Source organism: Theropithecus gelada, chromosome 18 (genome assembly GCF_003255815.1).
Source record: "Theropithecus gelada isolate Dixy chromosome 18, Tgel_1.0, whole genome shotgun sequence".
Classification (NCBI taxonomy): domain Eukaryota; kingdom Metazoa; phylum Chordata; class Mammalia; order Primates; family Cercopithecidae; genus Theropithecus; species Theropithecus gelada.
This window is the reverse complement of record NC_037686.1, coordinates 42,324,345-42,342,117: the sequence shown is the minus strand read 5'-3', so window position 1 is coordinate 42,342,117 and position 17,773 is coordinate 42,324,345. Positions and strand designations below refer to the sequence as shown.

General features: G+C 37.8%; 1 pseudogene; it reads right to left on the bottom strand.

Annotated features, from left to right (window-relative positions):
- Positions 1-15,296, bottom strand: part of LOC112611319 — a 31,135-nt pseudogene extending 15,839 nt beyond the window's left edge.
- Between the last annotated feature and the right edge of the window lie 2,477 nt (positions 15,297-17,773).

Genomic DNA, 17,773 nt, shown 5'->3' with positions numbered 1-17,773 from the left:
TTTTTTGAGACGGAGTCTCGCTCTGACGCCCAGGCTGGAGTGCAGTGGCCGGATCTCTGCTCACTGCAAGCTCCGCCTCCCGGGTTCACGCCATTCTCCTGCCTCAGCCTTCCGAGTAGCTGGGACTACAGGCGCCCGCCACCGCGCCCGGCTAGTTTTTTGTATTTTTTTAGTAGAGACGGGGTTTCACCATGTTAGCCAGGATGGTCTCGATCTCCTGACCTCGTGATCCGCCCGTCTCGGCCTCCCAAAGTGCTGGGATTACAGGCTTGAGCCACCGCGCCCGGCCTCTTTTTTTTTTTTTTAAAAGCTTCGTTTTTTCCTTCATGATCAGTGTCATTTGTTATTATTCTGATTGAATTCTTTTCTGGGAACCTTCCTTCCTCTTTCAGACATTTTAACTTTTATAGTGTCAGGAGTCATACCCACCTTTTCTCTGAACTTTTAGAAACCATTTTTCCTAAGGCCTAGAGTTCATGTCTAATTGTGAGCAACACTTCTTTCTTCAGATGTTAGAAATTCTAAAATAAAAAGCCAGGTTCAGTGGCTCACACCTGTAATCCCAGCACTTTGGGAGGCCAAGGCAGGCGGATCATGAGGTCAGGAGTTCGAGATCAGCTTGACCAACATAGGGAAACCCCATGTGTATTAAAAGTATAAATAAATTAGCCAGGCATGGCGGTACGTGCCTGTAATCCCAGATACTCAGGAGGGTGAGGCAGGAGAATTGCTTAAATCCAGGAGGTGGAGGTTGAAGTGAGCCAAGATCACGCCACTGCACCCCAGCCTAGGTGACAGAGCAAGACTCCATCTAAAAAAAAATTTTTTTTAAAAAGAAATTCTAAAATAATTATACTTTATCCAAGTGGATTTTTGACTATACGAGGCTGGTTGTGCCCACTGTGTTAATAGTAAGGTGATGAATTGTAGTGAGAGATCAGATCTGTGTTCAAATCTCTACAGACCTGCTGATGATTTTACAAAATCTATTTGATTTATCTGACTTGTCTAACAGGGTTTTAAAAAAACACAGTCAACTGTACAGCGTTTGCAGGGTTGCCATTGAAACTGTAAGGTATATGAAATGCCAATAGCTCCATAAATGGTAGCAATTATTATTACTGCCTTATGTTTTTGATATTTTGGGAAACGTTCTTGCCCTAACATTTGTACTAGTATATGTGTAGAAGTTGGTAATATAATGTGAATAAGTTAAAGCTACAAGAGAGACATTAGGGTTTAAGTATAAATATATTGTTGGCCAATACACACTGGGCAATGGCTGGAACATTCTGTGTTCCCATTTCTTTATAAAACAACCTGAATTCATGAGGTTGTCACAAAAATTTAAATGAGTAAATATATCGAGTTGCTTAGACCATCACTTGGCACATATCCAGCACTTCATTTGCTCTTATTATTAACATGCCAAGGACTTGAATGTATGAACATGGAGTTGAGAATGCCAGCAGCACTAGCATTTTTATGTATGTAAGTCAGGATATATAAAAGAACACTGAGAAAACCTTAGAGATAAATAAGCGTATGGAAAATGAGCGAAAGAAAATCACTGAAAAGTGTTGACCAAAAAGTATAAATTCATATCATACCATTGAGAAACATGGACATTTTGGAGGTGATGGATTTCGGGTCATTATACTATAGAAGTTTGGACCACAAAGGCAGCTAAGCATCAACCATCAATTTTTCAGTGAATCTTGCTGAATCATTGGAGCCATTGTCTGAGCTGCCTGTACACAAGCCCCTGTCCTTTTATGGAACCAGAGGTGTGCACCATTCTCTAAGATGGATTTTCATGTACATATGGATTGTGAAAGGAAAATAAATCTTGGGGCCCCCAAATCACCAAGCTAAAGGGAAAGTCAAGCTGGGAACTGCTTAGGGCAAACCTGCCTCTCATTCTATTCAAAGTCATCCCTCTGCTCAGTGAGCTAGATGCATATCTGATTGCCTCATTTGGAAAGGCCAATCGAAAACTCAAAAGAATGCAGTCATTTGTCTCTCACCTACCTGTGACCTGGAAACCTCCTCCCTGCTTTGAATTGTCTCACCTTTCTGGACAGAACCAATGTACATCTTACATATATTGATTGATGTCTTATGTCTCCCCAAAATGTATAAAACCAAGCTCTGTCCTGACCACTTTGGGCACATGTTGTCAGGATTTCCCGAGGTTATGTCATGGGCATGCACTCTCAACCTTGGCAAAATAAAATTTTTAAATTAACTGAGACTGTCTCAGATATTTGGGGTTCACATTTGGTAACAACAGGGATTCTGAGTAGAGATGGCCCTGACATTTGGCGAATCTTCTACTGATGCTTGGTACCAACATGAGCTAACTTTATGGCTCAAACCAATAGGATAATTTACTGAGGGCTGAGAGCACATCCCTCCAGAGAATCCCTAAGCTCCCCAAATTTGGTTGAGATCTAAAATTTATTTTGCTGTACAATTCCTCTTTTATTTTGGAGTTTTACTTGCTTCCAACACAAGAAAGGGAAGTTTTTCCTGCTTCCATGATGATAGAAGGCGGGTAACTCCTTTTCCTTTATGAAGTTTGAGCTAACTTCTAACAGAGAGGATGAGTTGTTGTTTTTTTCCTGCTTCTAGGATGATAGAGAATAGTCTTCAGCTTGACACCAATCCCTTCCTGAATTGGGGTTTGTCTTGGCTAAAGTAACTGAACTGGGGTTTGTCTTGGCTGACTTTAAGATTAAAAACCAGCTGATCTTATTTTCTCCTTACTATTAGAATGCTCGGTAATCATACAAGTTGTGCAATCATTTGTTTGTTTTGCTTAACTGGTTCTTTTTGTTGTTTATTTGTGTCTGTTTTGGTTGTTTCAGTCTTTTTCCCGTTGGGTTTCATCAACTCTATCCAACTTGATCAAACTGAAGGGAAGTTCCAAATTATGGGGAGCAAGGCCTCTGAACTGGCTAAATTCCCACATACACAACAAAGGTGGTGTGGTGAGGGGAGAAAATGGCCAGCAAAAGGAAAAAAAAAAAAAAAGAGGAAATATTTTTTATTGTAACTACTTAAGGGGCTTTATTTACATAACAAGGCCACCTGTTTGCTAGCTTGACCTAACTGAAAAAGCAATGACTGTCGCCCCATGCTGCAGTTTCATGGCTAAGGTTCTGCCGTCTTTTTTTTCACCACAACAACCTGGTTTTGGTTCCTAAATCAAGCCTTTCTGGTTTGATACTTGGTACTTCTGAAATAGCAGCAGTTTGTCCTAGCTGAAATATAGTAACAAGATTTAAAAAGATTTGTTTAAAGGAGCTCAATGGTTAAAAGTCAGCTTAATTTAAAGCTAACACCCAAGATGTGCATGTGTATGTGTGTGTGCTTGTATATAAAAGGCCTTCATGTGTATTTTTTTTCTCGCCTAGGACCTTGTCCTGTTTTGAGCAAAAGTTTTTTCTTCTTAGTTGACAGAATTCTGTTTTTTTCATTTACTTATCCTGTCTCTCCTTTCTCTTGCATCCTCTGCTGCATGAAGGACCTAAAATAGTTTATAATAGCCTGGAATTCCTTAAAGAAAACAGAGAAGGCGCCAGGCTCCCTTTTGGGGAGAAAACTCTGTTTTTCCTTATGGAACCCCAAGAGTATAAATAGACAAGCTTGTCTCAACTCTTAAACTGTTTGCTTTTGTATTGTGTTACATGACCTTTTTTTGACTAAAATGTTATTCCAACAAAGACTATTCTTGGGTTTTTAAGGAAAAGTGTAGTTTTGACACTTAGAAATGTCTTTGTGCACTGTGAAAGCAACACATGGTCTACTCTCATGCTAATTCTCCCTCTTTAGAGACCCAGGTTTCAGTGTGGGCTCTACACAGAGCCCAGAGATCTGGTTAAAATGTAGGTAGTCCCTATCTAAATAAAATTGGTCTCCTTATACAATGCTATGATAGATTTCTATAATTTTATGTTTAATTGACATCCATCTTTAATCTCCTTCTAGCACCACGAGACTTTTTCTCTTTGTACCTTGAGATATAAATTTTGCTATCTGATTTTTCATCTAAGAGTTGTTTGCTTCAGTATGCAGATTTAGGGCCATATAGCTGACAACTGCCAGGGTAATGAAACAGGTTATTAAGAGTTTGCAAGTCTAAGATAGGAAAAGAAAGGAGGTCTTATGAATCTATAAGATGCACTTCTATCAGTATGCCTAATATATCTATATATTTATGTGTTGTGTACACAGTGTTTCACTACTAAAATATATATAAAATAGCTCTAATTAATTAGCTTAAAGAAAAATAAAAGCATTTAAATCAAATACTTTATCAAAAAAAAGGAAATACTAGTCAAATACTTTTTCAAGTTTATGTGACTAAGTAAACACTTTAATAAATAAGATAGCTTTAAAATTATCAGCCAAGTAATATTAGAAATGTCTTCATTGCCAGCATACATTTTTGTATTTATTTATTGATCAAGCAATTTCACACTTATCCCTGCCAAATACTGCAAGGTGTCAAAATTTGGCATAGCAGTTACAAAACTGTAAACCCAGCCCAAACCAGAAGGATATTTGCTTGTGTAATTTTTAATAAATAAGACAATAGTATTGGCCTAATGAAAACAGCTAAATCTTGAATTGTTTAGTAAAATAACCATAACTTCTAATCTTGTGGCTTTAGACAGTCTAGTCCTCGGGCAGGAAGGGGGTTTGTTTTGGGAAAGGACTGTTATCATCTTTGTTATCAGCTTACATATAAATTAAGTTTTTCCTAAAGTTAGTTCATTATTTGGTTACTTTCCAATAAAATATATTGTAGCAAAACATTCTTTTTTTAAAAAAGCATCCTTTTGAAGAAGGTGCATGATTTTTGCCTAATTCAAAGCTTATTTAAAAGTTATATATAAAACAAGGTAAAAGGAACCAAAAAATAAGAAAGATGTAAAGAAAGTTATAGAAGTAAAGAGGTAGATTTTGTCGAGAAAGCTTGAAGAGAAATAATTTTATATAAGAAAGAATCTTGTAGGGTAAATTTAGCCCTAGAATAAAATGACTGATTATTTAAGAAAGAGAGATGTTCAGGACAAACCAGAAAGTCAAAGCATGTCATGAATGGTCTGTGTAAGTCACAATAGGAGGATTTATTTTTTTAAAACAACAAACACTTTTATATGATCAGGTTGTCTATAATTAAAGGGAAATTATAATGGTCTTTCTAGAGATTGGGTTTGATGTTTAAAAAAAAACACTTACACGCTAAAGAATTGATTAAAACAATGAAATTTTCTTAAGGTGTTGATTTAACAAACTGTGAGATTTTAATTTTTTTAACCCAAAGTTCAACTTTTATTGCATCTCACTGTTTTCAGTTTTTTCTCCCCTTTTAAAAGGTGCAAAATAGTAATGCTGTCCTTCAACTCATTTCCAGCTCATGTAAGTTTTTTTCCTCAGGTTCTGTTTGTTGTGGCCTGATGCTAACAAAGTATTCTTTTTTTTTTTTTTTTTTTTTTTTTTTTTTTTTTTTTTTTGAGACGGAGTTTCGCTCTGTCGCCCAGGCTGGAGTGCAGTGGCCGGATCTCAGCTCACCGCAAGCTCCGCCTCCCGGGTTTACACCCCAACAAAGTATTCTTAAAGCTCTAAAGGAAATGTTGTCTTCCAACATAATATTCTGTGCACTGCAGAAAACATTTTCTTTTGCCTTTTGTTAACTGGCCTAACAGATTTTGCATTTTATTGAAATCATTCCTATGCCATTATTATTAAATTTTAGTTTACTTAGAAATCAACTGAGATTAAAAATTTTATTTTTATTTATTTTTTGAGATGGAATCTCATTCTGTTGTCCAGGCTGGAGTGCAATGGCAAGATCTTGGCTCACTGCAACCTCTGCCTCCTGGGTTCAAGTGATTCTCCTGCCTTAGCCTCTACAGTAACTGGGATTACAGATACACCCCACCACACCGGCTAGTTTTTGTATTTTTAGTAGAGACAGGGTTTCACCATGTTGGCCACTTAGGTCTCAAACTCCTGACCTCATGTGATCTGCTTGCCTAGGCCTCCCAAAGTGCTAAGATTACAGGTGTGGGCCACCACACCCAGCCAAAACACTTTTTTCTTTTAAATTAAGGTTATTACACTGTATATCTTTCTGTATGTGCTTTTAAAGTTTTTGTGACATTGAGTTACAAGGCTTCGACTCCTGGGTCTAAAAACGACACCAAGTCCTGCAAAATCTTAAAAACTGACAGCAACTAATGCTTCATCTTTAGGCCTGATAGAAGATACCAATCAAAATAAAATGTGTTCCTGAGACATGGGGTCAGATATTAAAGCTATTTGAACTCCTTGAGGCCCAGGGAATACTGTGGAAGAGGTGGGCATGTGAGATTGTAAGGGTCGATATTGAGAGACAAAATAAGTTCTGATTCTCTATAAATTAGTCATTAATGTCAAAGGCACACTGATGTAAGACCAGCATATGGGTCCCTGTGGCAGATTAACAAGGTTTTCTTAAAGCACTAACTGACTCCTTAGCAAAGGTTTTAAGGTTATAAAAGGCCTAGGGAAGTTATATCTTATGGTTAAGATTAAAATTTTATAGATTATTTATAATATTCTGAAAAACAAATTTAATTGGCTTAATGCTGTTTTATCAGGGCTTATTGTTTGGAAATTTGTCTCTTCTCTGAAAGGATGAAAGTTTTCACCTTTTTTTAGAAATCCCTGAGTTATCACTTTGGTTAAATGAATGACTTATTTGACAATGACCTTTGATCCTATTTTGTGGTATCAAGTGTTTTATACCTTTGATATTCGATAAACTTTCCAAAATCAAATTATAAATTATGTATCTTTCACACCTAGTTAATTCTTTAAAATATCAGGTTCTTTAAAATCCAAAAATGACATATTTGGCTTATTTGGTATAAAAATTATACAAGAAGTATTGTCAAATAGGAAATGGTGTTTAGCTTTCTTTGGGCTGTATTTGTATAAATATGTTATTGGTATGTGTTCCAAAATTATGGGAAACTCCTATAATTGTCATATGACTTAGTATATATTATCAGCAATAATTATAATTGTTGTATAACATAACACATGTTAAATTATTGTGTACCACAGAGGTAAGAAATTACCTTGTCAAATGTGTCTTTGGCTATAGCTGCCCTAAAACTTTTTGTCATCCATGGACAATTGTTGTCTCATTTTGGTCCTCTTTAGACAGTGGTTTTATAATCAGCTATAAAATTCTAATAGGTGTTCTTGAATGCAAATCTCCGATAACTTTGGAGATTCTGACAGCAGAATAGAGGGAAAACTTTCTGTCATCATGGAGAGCCGAAATATTCATGAATATCAAGCAGAACAGGAGTTAACTGCATAAACCGAACTAATAGAAGACTGAAGAAATCCTTTTGACTTTTTGCTTAAAATGTGGCTGATCCTTTTTTTCATTTTTCAGAGTCAAGGAAACTTTTCTTTTGAGGTATTGACAGGTTTTAACAATTAGGTACACTGTACTTCTATGAACAAAATTTGGAGCTTATTTGTTTCTCTCTACCAGAATTTGGAAACTGTGTGAGTATTCTTAACTTATGGAAATATAGTTATTTACATAAGTGCAATAAGAATCTGTTTTCATTTGTAACAGACACAATTAGAGAAACTAATTATTTTACCAAGGCTTTCACTGGAATAGTGTGCTTTTCTTTAAGGAATCAAACTTTACTTAAAGAGTCAATAAAAGCCCCTTGGGAAAACTGGCCTCATACCTTTTTTTCCTTGTCCTGGTACAGCGTTCCTGACACAGGATAAGTAAAGAATGTTGCTTTCTGACAGGCCAAGGAGACCCAAGTCACCTTGGGACCTCAAGAAGAGAGGAATTCACCCAACTCATAAGTATTTGATGGTACAAATCCACAACTGGGCTCAGCTTTAAAATAGTCTCATCTGAGACTCCTTCTATGGAACAAAGTTCCACCAAAACCAATTTAAAAAGCCCATGTGAAAAGTAATTATTCTTGCTGCACTTTATAGAAGTAATCTGGCCAAGTATAATAAAGCAAATTGGTACTACCATAATTTTACTTTAAAATGGGAAATCAGAGAGAAAAAATTATGTTTCAAAACTACAGTATACCTTTTGTTGATTCTAGTCTCGCCTAATGTTTTTCAATTTTTATTATTTTTCTACAGTTTGGATTGAACTCCAATTTTACCTGGCTACAAGTCTCCAAAATAATGTTTTCAATTTTTTCTGCTTTTTTCTTCTTTTCCTGTTGCAGGAAGTCAAGGACCCCCGAATGGAGGGACCAGCTGAAGCCGCAGCAGAAGAACATAAATTGTGAAGATTTCATGGACATTTATTAGTTCCCAAAATTAATACTTTTATAATTTCTTATGCCTGTGTACTGTAATCTCTGAACATAAATTGTGAAGATTTAATGGACACTTATCACTGCGCCAGTGAATATCCTTGTGATTTTCTATGCCTGTCTTTACTTTAATCTCTTAATCCCATCATCTTCTTCATAAGCTGAGGAAGATGAATGTCGCTTCAGGACCCTGTGATTGTGTCAACTGCACAAATTGTGTCAACTGCACAAAAAGAACAGGATAACAGTAATGTTCAGGAAACAAGAGAGGTAACTTTGAACTGGCCGCCAGTGAGCCGGACAGAACAGAGCTATATTTCTCCTCTTTCAAAAGCAAATAGGAGAAATATTGCTGAATTCTTTTTCTTGCAAGGAACATCCCTGAGAAAGAGAATGCACCCTGATGGTAGGCTTATGTCTATAAGGCCCCTTTAAGGTGTGCTGCCTTTAATGGTTGAAGCCGAAGGGATGAAATAAGCCCCATCTCGTGTAGTGCTCCCAGGCTTATTAGGTGGAGGAAATTCCCACCTAATAAATTTTGGTCAGACAGGTTGTCTGCTCCCAAACCCTGTTTCCTGATAAGATGTTATCAATGACAACGTGTGCCCGAAACTTCATTACAATTTTAATTTCACGTCACGCAGTGGTCCTGTGATCTCGCCCTGCCTCCATTTGCTTTGGAATATTTTGTTACCTTGTAAAGTATATGATCTCTGTGACCCACACCCTATTCGTGCACTCCCTCCCCTTTAGAAAATTGCTGATAAAAAACTTGCTGGTTTTACGGCTCAGGGAACATCATGGATCCTGCCAACATGTGATGTCTCCTCTGGATGCCCAGCTTTAAATTTCTCTCTCTTGTGCTCCTTCCCTTTATTTCTCAACCCGGGCAAGACACTTAGGAAATAGAAAAGAACCCACGGTAAACATCAGGAGTGGGTTCTCCCGATATTTTCCTTTTCCCCCCAATTTTTCCTAATTTGAAATCACTGAAAACTAAGTTGTGTTTTCTTAAAGCCCTGTGAACTGACACTAGACAACTTAAGCTTCAGAAGAAAATAATAGCAACCTATTTACATACATAAGCCAACTCTCATTCTTGCCTACTGATGTATGGATTTCAGAGTAATGTGGCCTATATCGATTTTCCAGGATTATTCTTTTGTTTGTTGTTGTTTATCGACCTTCCCCTGCTTATTTTCTCTTCATAAGACATAAGGCTTCACAACCTGCTAAAAATGAGTTTTCCTAATAACTTGGGACCCACCTGTCCAGGAAAAAACTGTCCTAACCATGAGAGATCAGATGAAACCTGAGACCAGAGACTCCTTTTCTTCTTGAATTATTTCTCCAAAAGATTGTAAAAAGAAAAGGGGGAAAACGTGAACAAGGAAAATAAATCTTGGGGCCTCCAACTCATTGAGCTAAAGGGAAAAGTCAAGCTGGGAACTGCTTAGGGCAAACCTTCCTCCCATTCTACTTAAAGTCACCCCTCTGCTCTCTGAGATAGATGCATATCTGATTGTCTCTTTCAGAAAGGTTAATCAGAAACTCAAAAGAATGCAACCATTTGTCTCTCACCTACCTGTGACCTGGAAGCCACCTCCTTGCTTTGAGTTATCCCACCTTCTGGACAGAACCAACATACATCTTACATGTATTGGCTGATGTCTCATGTCTGCCTAAAATGTATAAAACCAAGCTATGCCCTGACCACCTTGGGCACATGTCATCTGGACCCCCTGAGGCTGTGTCACAAACTTTCTAAATTGGCAAAACAAACTTTCTAAATTAACTGAGATCTGTCTCATATTTGGGGCTCACGGGGTAGGCATTTATACATAATTATAAATCTTTCTCTTCTCTTTTGTTTTTTTTTGTAAGTCAATCCAGCTTTGAAAGTGTAGGACCTCAAAGATTAAAGTGTGATTAAAGTTAGGGAATGTAACAAACAAGAGACCCTTGATTTAAGAGACGCCCTTAAAACAAGGTCAGCTCCCTTCAGGACTATTTGCTGTACTCTAAGAAAAAAACACTGCTCAGGGTTGGAATAAACATGATTTCAAATGGGAGAACCCCTCTCCAGGGAACATAGTTGTTTGCCAGAGGGAAAGATCTGTTAAATAGATATTCCTTCTCCTTTGGTTTCAGGTAGTTTACTCAAAAACTGATAATCTGATGACCTTTACTTTCACAACATAATAATTTGTGCACCCCAGTACATACTAAGTCCTTTGTCACATATAATCTTTCTAGATTTCCCTTGGCCCTGTCAATGTGGTATACTAACCCAGGTTCCCCAAACTCCCAACCATGCCAATTTGTCAACATGGACTATAGTTAGAAGAAGCCCATCAGTGCTGGACTATCAGGGTCTAAATCCTGCCTCTTCCATTTCCTACCTGTTCTGTCTTGGCCAAGTTGATGTCATTTTAAAACGTGGATGGTAATAATTGCAATCCATTAATTTTTTTGAGGATTAAGTGAATTAATACAGTACCTGGCACATAATAAGTGCTCAATGAAATTAGCTATTGTTTATCAAAGACTGTCAAGGAATTGAGGTTTAAGAACTGAGAAACTTTTCTGTGTTCAAGAATTCCATTTTCTGCCTTCCATAAATATTCTTGCATATCAAAAGTAATATTTGAGGTTAACTTTTAGAATATTTTAGTCTATTTAAACCCAGGTTCTATATAAGGTTGAGTCAATTCAGGATTCTGCTGGGTTTTAGAGCTGACTCAAAACACCATTTCCCCTTGGAAGCCTCTCTGGCTATTCCACATTGTATGACGAGGTCCTGTTCTGGTTGCCCACTTCCCATTGGCCTAAGCTTTACAAGTTGCCAGTTCACTTACATGATATTTTGTCTTTCTTTCTCTTCGTTGCATCTGAATAAATCTTTTATTCTAGTTTATTGAAGGCAATATATACTCAGATTGGTTTTTTAAAAAACAATGAGTGAATTTATTTCTCTGTGTAATCCAAGGTTGGCATATAAAGGGAAGATTGTGTGGTGTGAGTTTAAAAAATGTCTAAGTGTTGAGTCAACTTGCCTGAATTTTGTGCTTGGATCCTTTCCTTATTTGCTCCTGTACAGGTTCTCTAAACTCTCTGAACCTTGATTTCTTCATCAATAATATGAGAATCATTGAGAGGCATTAAGTGGTATAAAGTACATGCAGAATTGCCTGAGCCAAAGGAGGTACTATCCCTTCTTTCTGTCAGTCAGACACTCTAAGCTCCATCCACCCCTTTGGGTCCTTCATCAATTGACAGAATGACCTAGTGATCAGTTTGTTTCTGATACCTTTTTGAACTGGCCTTGAAATTTGGTTGGATTTTTTTGTTTTGTTTTGTTTTCTTTTTTTTTTTTTTTTTTTGTCAGAGTCTCGCTCTATCACCAGGCTGGAGTGCAGTGGCATGATCTTGGCCCACTGCAACCTCCGCTTCCTGTGTTCAAGTGATTCTCCTGCCTCCGCCTCCCGAGTAGCTGGGGCTACAATCATATGCCACCATGTCCAACTAATTTTTGCATTTTTAGTAGAGACAGGATATTGGCCAGGATGGTCTTGATCTCTTGATCTAGTGATCTGCCTGCCTTGGCCTCCCAAAATGTTGGGATTACAAGTGTGAGCCACCCCACCTAGTCTGGTTGGATTCTTAAGATCTTCTTTTCCTTTTTTGAATTTCAACTTTTATTTCAGATTTGGTGGATACATGTGCAGTTTTGTTACATAGGTGTCTTGCATGATGCTAGTGTTTGGGATACAATTGATCCTGTAACCAGGTAGTGAGCATAGCATCCAACAGATATTTTTTTAATTCTTGCCCTTCTCCCTCTCTCCCAGTAGTGCCTGGTGTCTATTGTTACCGTATTTATGCCCATGAGTACCCAATATTTAGTTCCCACTTATAAGTGAGAACATGGTGTGTGTATGTGTGTGTGTGTATATATATATATATGTATATATATATCCTCATCTGTTCTATCAGAAAACATCTCTGAGCAGGGATTCTTAACCTTGGGCACACACACAGACTTCAGGCTTCTGTGAGCTCCCCAGATTTGAAGCCAAATCACATACCTATGCATTTCTTCAGGGGAGAAGCTGACCTATAGCTTTCATTTTATGTATATACCTGAACCCTCTTTCCCACTTTCCCTCTCAACAAAAAACAAACCAAAACAAACCAAAATGAAAACCTTAAGAACCGTATCTCCATGCTCCAGGCCAATTTCCACCACAGCCATCAGGGTCTATCTTTCTATAATGACCATCTGGATGGAGCTGTGCCAACTACTCGCCTATCCCTTCATGGACCAATATCGTCCAACAATCTCATCAGTTTTTATTGTCAACATGTGGTTCTTCTTTGCCAGACACAGCTGTATGTCATGGACAGGCGCAGAACATGCAGACATGGCTCATCCAGCCTATCTTCAACTGTTCTTCCAGCTGACTTAGGCTCCTGCTAAGCACAGGTCTTGGAGAAACCCTGCTATGGGCCCTGTGTGGGCCCTACTAGGTGTCCAAAGATGGCAGTTAATCAGGCCTTCTCTGGTTGAAAGTTTTCTGCCAAGATTCCCATCAGGAGTTCTATTTTGCATGGGGAGTTCATGGAACGTCTTCACAGGGGTCCAAACCGTCTTTCTTGGGGAAGGTCTGAGCCCTTTTCACAGCTTGGTTATTCTCCCTCTGAGAAACATGGCCATACTGCAGCCCCTTTGGGCACTGAGCCTAATCCACGGTAGGATTTTCCTTCCTTCTTAGCAGGGAGAACAGTCCAAGCCATGCTTGATTCTTTATTTATGAAGATCCTGTTTCTCCTCTAATGTGCTTCTACACTGTCCCAGGCTTTGGAATGTTTATAAATGGCTCAGTGCATTTGCTGACAATGCCTTCATGCATGTGTTCTTCCTCTCGGCAGACCCTCTCTGTCACAGCCTTAGACCCAACTAGTTTCATGTTGCATGGTACTTGTGGGGAGGGCAGTAGGAGACTGGTGTAGCCAAGTGACTCTATCTGATGGCCCCTGTGATCTCTGAGCTCACCCAAGTCTTCACTTCCATAGTTCTTTTTTGTCTTTCAGTCCCATGACGAAAGCTTTCCTGGAGAAGTCCTGCTTTGATACCTGCCCTGCTGACGTCTACTCTGTTGGTAAAAATGACACTCTGAGTCTGGAGATAGGGAAGTGCCTTTTGTATTCATGCCCATCCCTCTAACTGCTCTGTTCTCCTGCCTAGTTGCTTACTCAATATGAGGTGCTTAGCACTGCTAGGCTCTGGAAGAGAGCAGGCAAATATGGCAATATAAAATGCTAACAACAGCAGATGGCAGGAAAAGTTTCCTTTAGATTCAGATGAGCAGCTGTTTTTTCCTGGTGGGCTTTTATTATTAAATTTATTTTCATCATTTGGCTAGATAAGCCTATCTTTGTACTTACTTATGATGTGCCAGAATCATCTTGCTTTTAATATTTGAAACAAAGAGCTGTATATCATACCAGTCATAAATACATCTACATGGCCCCATGTGTAATCGTCAACTCAGTTACATGGATTGTAGCCTTTGTGTTTGGAGGGAATGAATGCTCACTTTATCCTAAGGAGTTGATAGAAGACTGAAAGCTTGGAAACTTACAAGAAATAATCACTTATATGGCTTTTCTTCAGGGGCCAAAAAATACTGGATCTTTAATTAATTGATTTCAAACGTATTATATTTGTCTTAGGCCTGGAGGTCCTGGATCTAAGCCATAGTTTACAAATATTCAAAGGTAGCACTCTTATCTTAATGCCATCACTTCTACCCTTGTGGATTTTTAATTTGTTATTTCTAACTTTCAGTAAGAGGAAGCAAAGGTCAGCAGGTTCTTTGGAAGTTAAATTTAAAAGATTATTACACTTTAAACCTGCCCTCCTGCCCCCCAAGGAAGAATTCTTCACCCCCATGTTAGCAGCAGCAGCAGCATCTCCATTATTGCTCATCTTCCTTCTCTGTAGCTCTTGCCATCAATGTTGATTAATTTCATAAGTAGCAGAAACGGCATAATACAATATATTTCTGACAATTCCAGACCAGGAATCCTAGACTCACAAAATTCCAAGGATACAAAGGAACACCAGGGGGTCATCTAACCTTATCCTCTACTTTCCAGGAAAGAAATGTTCAAACCATACAGAAAGAATTTATTTTCTAGCAAAATATCCTTTGTGATGAGAGGGGTAGTGAAAGAATAATGGACATCAACAGGAAGTTAAAATGAAATGGTTCTTCTCTTTTCACAGGATCTCTAGTTAGTAGTAAAGGACCATGAGTGCTGGGGAAAAGGGCCATCATAGATAATTTTGTGAACCCAGTGGTAATCTTTCTATTGAAGAGAGATGTGCCGTGAACCTGATTATTTTTCAAAGAACTGTCATTTTCCCAAGAGCTGGCATTTTCAGCCTCTTGAAGAGCACCAACCACTGTTATCACAGCTCAAACTTGAGCAATCAATCAGGGGTTTGAAACATTAAACTGGAATATATAATTTCAACAGGAATAATTTTAGCAAAATTCATCCTTCACTGAAACTGCTTTAGCCCAGCTTCAACAAGGGGACCATTGCCTGCTTTTCTTGGCACTGACAGCCCCTCCCTGCACTCACCCCACCTCCTCTACAGCCAGAGGAAAGGACACAGCAGGCCATGGATTTGTAATAAGATTTGGAGGGGCTGAGCTTGGCTGATTTACTAGGAGGTAGGTTGATGCCTAGGATGATGCCCACTGGGAAGCTGCAGGTTGTGAGTAGTGGGGTAACAGCCTGAAATGTGCCATCATATGTCTTCCCATACATCTGCCCACAGGAGAATTTTTCTTCCACAGATAACACTTTGACATTCTGTTGGAAGGTAAAGCAAGTGTTTATGGGCATTTTACAATGTCAGGATTTTTACTAGTCAATCTACAAATACGTAGCATTTTGCCTCTTTGCTCTTCCCTCTCCTGCTTGCACACTATGTTCCTGACGACTTTTCCTTTCTCTGGCAAGGGGCTACCAAAGAAGCTGGCCCAGTCCCTCCCAATCCTCCAAAAACACCAGATTAAACAGGTAGCTGCAATCAGACTTAGTCAAGCCAAAGAACTTGCTTAATTGGTGATTTCTACTGATGTCAGTGGTGGTGGTGATAAGGATAATATTGGGAATAATAACAAAGGTCATGGGTTTGAAGGAAGAGTGGTGTTTTTGCTGGTTTTAAAGTTTCTACACACTTAATTACAATTTAGGATTTTCATACCCAGAGTGTGAATCAGGGTCCAGTTAAACAAATCAGACTTGTTAGGTAATGACAGGACACAATGGGTAGAAGTCATTTGAAGCACCTTGAGAGAAAGAGGGCTGAGGAAGTAATACCGTTTATGCGATACCCACCATGCACCAAGCTTGCTTACTCTTGCTGTCTCTCCCTCTCCCTGCTGTATAGAGGGTTATATATGCAAAAGGCAGGAAAAAGACAGTTAAAGACATAGAGCCTTTAATGACACCACTGAGGCTCTTGATTAAATGCTCTGAAACTCACTGTGTCTTTGGACTTTCTATTACATGAATTAAATATCCCCTGTGTATTTTAACACAAAGGTCATACATTTTATAATGATAAAACTGAGATTTTTAAACCGGGTCTTTTACTTCAGGATGCAATCCCTTTTTATGACAGCAAGTGCTTTCCTAAGTGATTAAAATAGTTAAATTTTATGCACAATGCAATACACACACACATATATAGTATGTATATCACTCCATTTAATCATTTAATTATCATAATAAGTTCAGAATTGGTATCATTTTTATTTTACATACGAACAGGAGAAGTTAACTAATTTGAAATGATTGTTATTTGCAGGGCCATGCACTTATAAGGACTGAACACCAGTGTCAGGGTTGGGTCTTGAAAGATCCATGCCAATCAGGACATGCCCTTCACCTTAGTGACTGATTTTGATGACCCAGATCTAAGCCAGTCATGGCATTCCCCTTGGCCTCAGAGAGTGGTTCAAGAATAGGGAAATGGTCCATTTAAGCAGGAAAAACCACAGAGAGAGGTCTGTTTGGGAGGTTCTCAGAAAGAAGCATCTCTGTTTCTCTGCAATACTCAGGTTGGTGTAATATGCAGATATGAAGCCTGAAATGAATGTAGCCATTTGATCTTATAAGATAAACCCAACTGGCAATGAAACTGACACTGCAGAAGGCAGAGAAACGAGACCTAAAGACATAGAGCCTTAATGACACCATTTAGGCTCTTGATTAAATGCTTTGATTCTCACTGTGTCTCTGGATTTTCCATTACATGAATTAAATATCTCCTGTGTAGTTTAACCCAAAGGTCATAAAACTTGTAAATGGTAAAACTGAGATTCTAAGCCATGTCTTTGACTTCAGGATCAAATCCCTTTTCTATGACAGCAAATGCTCTCCTAAGCGATTAAAATAATTAAATTTTATGCACAATGCAATAGAAAATTAACTTCAGCTCCTCAGCAGGGAAGTAATCTGATCAAAACAATGGGTGAGACAGATGGTCGTGATCTGAGTATTCAGAGTTAACTGGGGAAGGACAGGAAAGAAGGTAGAGGAATTATCTTAAAGTCATTGTTGCAGTGTTCTAGGGATTTGCTATAACAAATTCATGCATGTCTTCAATAAGTATTTGTTTGAGTACTTATCCTGTGCTGGATACTAAGCATATAGTGTGGCAAAATGGACATGCTCTCTGCTTATATGAAGTTATAGTCAGTCTGGAGCAGGGGTTGTGAACCCATGACCCATGAGCCAGATACTGCTGCTGCTTGTTTTTTTAAACGAAATTTTATTGGAACATAGTTATGGTCATTATTTCTTATATTATCTATGATTGCTTTGCACTACAATGCCAGAGCTGAGTAGTTGCCAGAGAATGTATGGCACACAGAGCCTGAGATATTATCTGGCCCATTACAGAAAAAGTTTGCTTATCATTAGAGGGAGGAGACAGACATTGATCAGATTGGATCTGATCAGGTGATAGATATTATATATATTAGATATAATACATATTATATGTTAGATATAATAGATATATTAGATATAGATATATAATATTATAATATGTATATATTATAATATTATATGTATATATTATAATATTATATTATTATATATAATATGTATAATCAGATATAATAATATAATATATACATATTATATATAATATAATATATACATAATATATAATATAATATATACATATTATGTATAATATAATATTATAATATATACATATTATGTATAATATAATATTATAATATATACATATATAATACAATAATATATATAATCTATATATCATATATAATATTTGTTATATAATA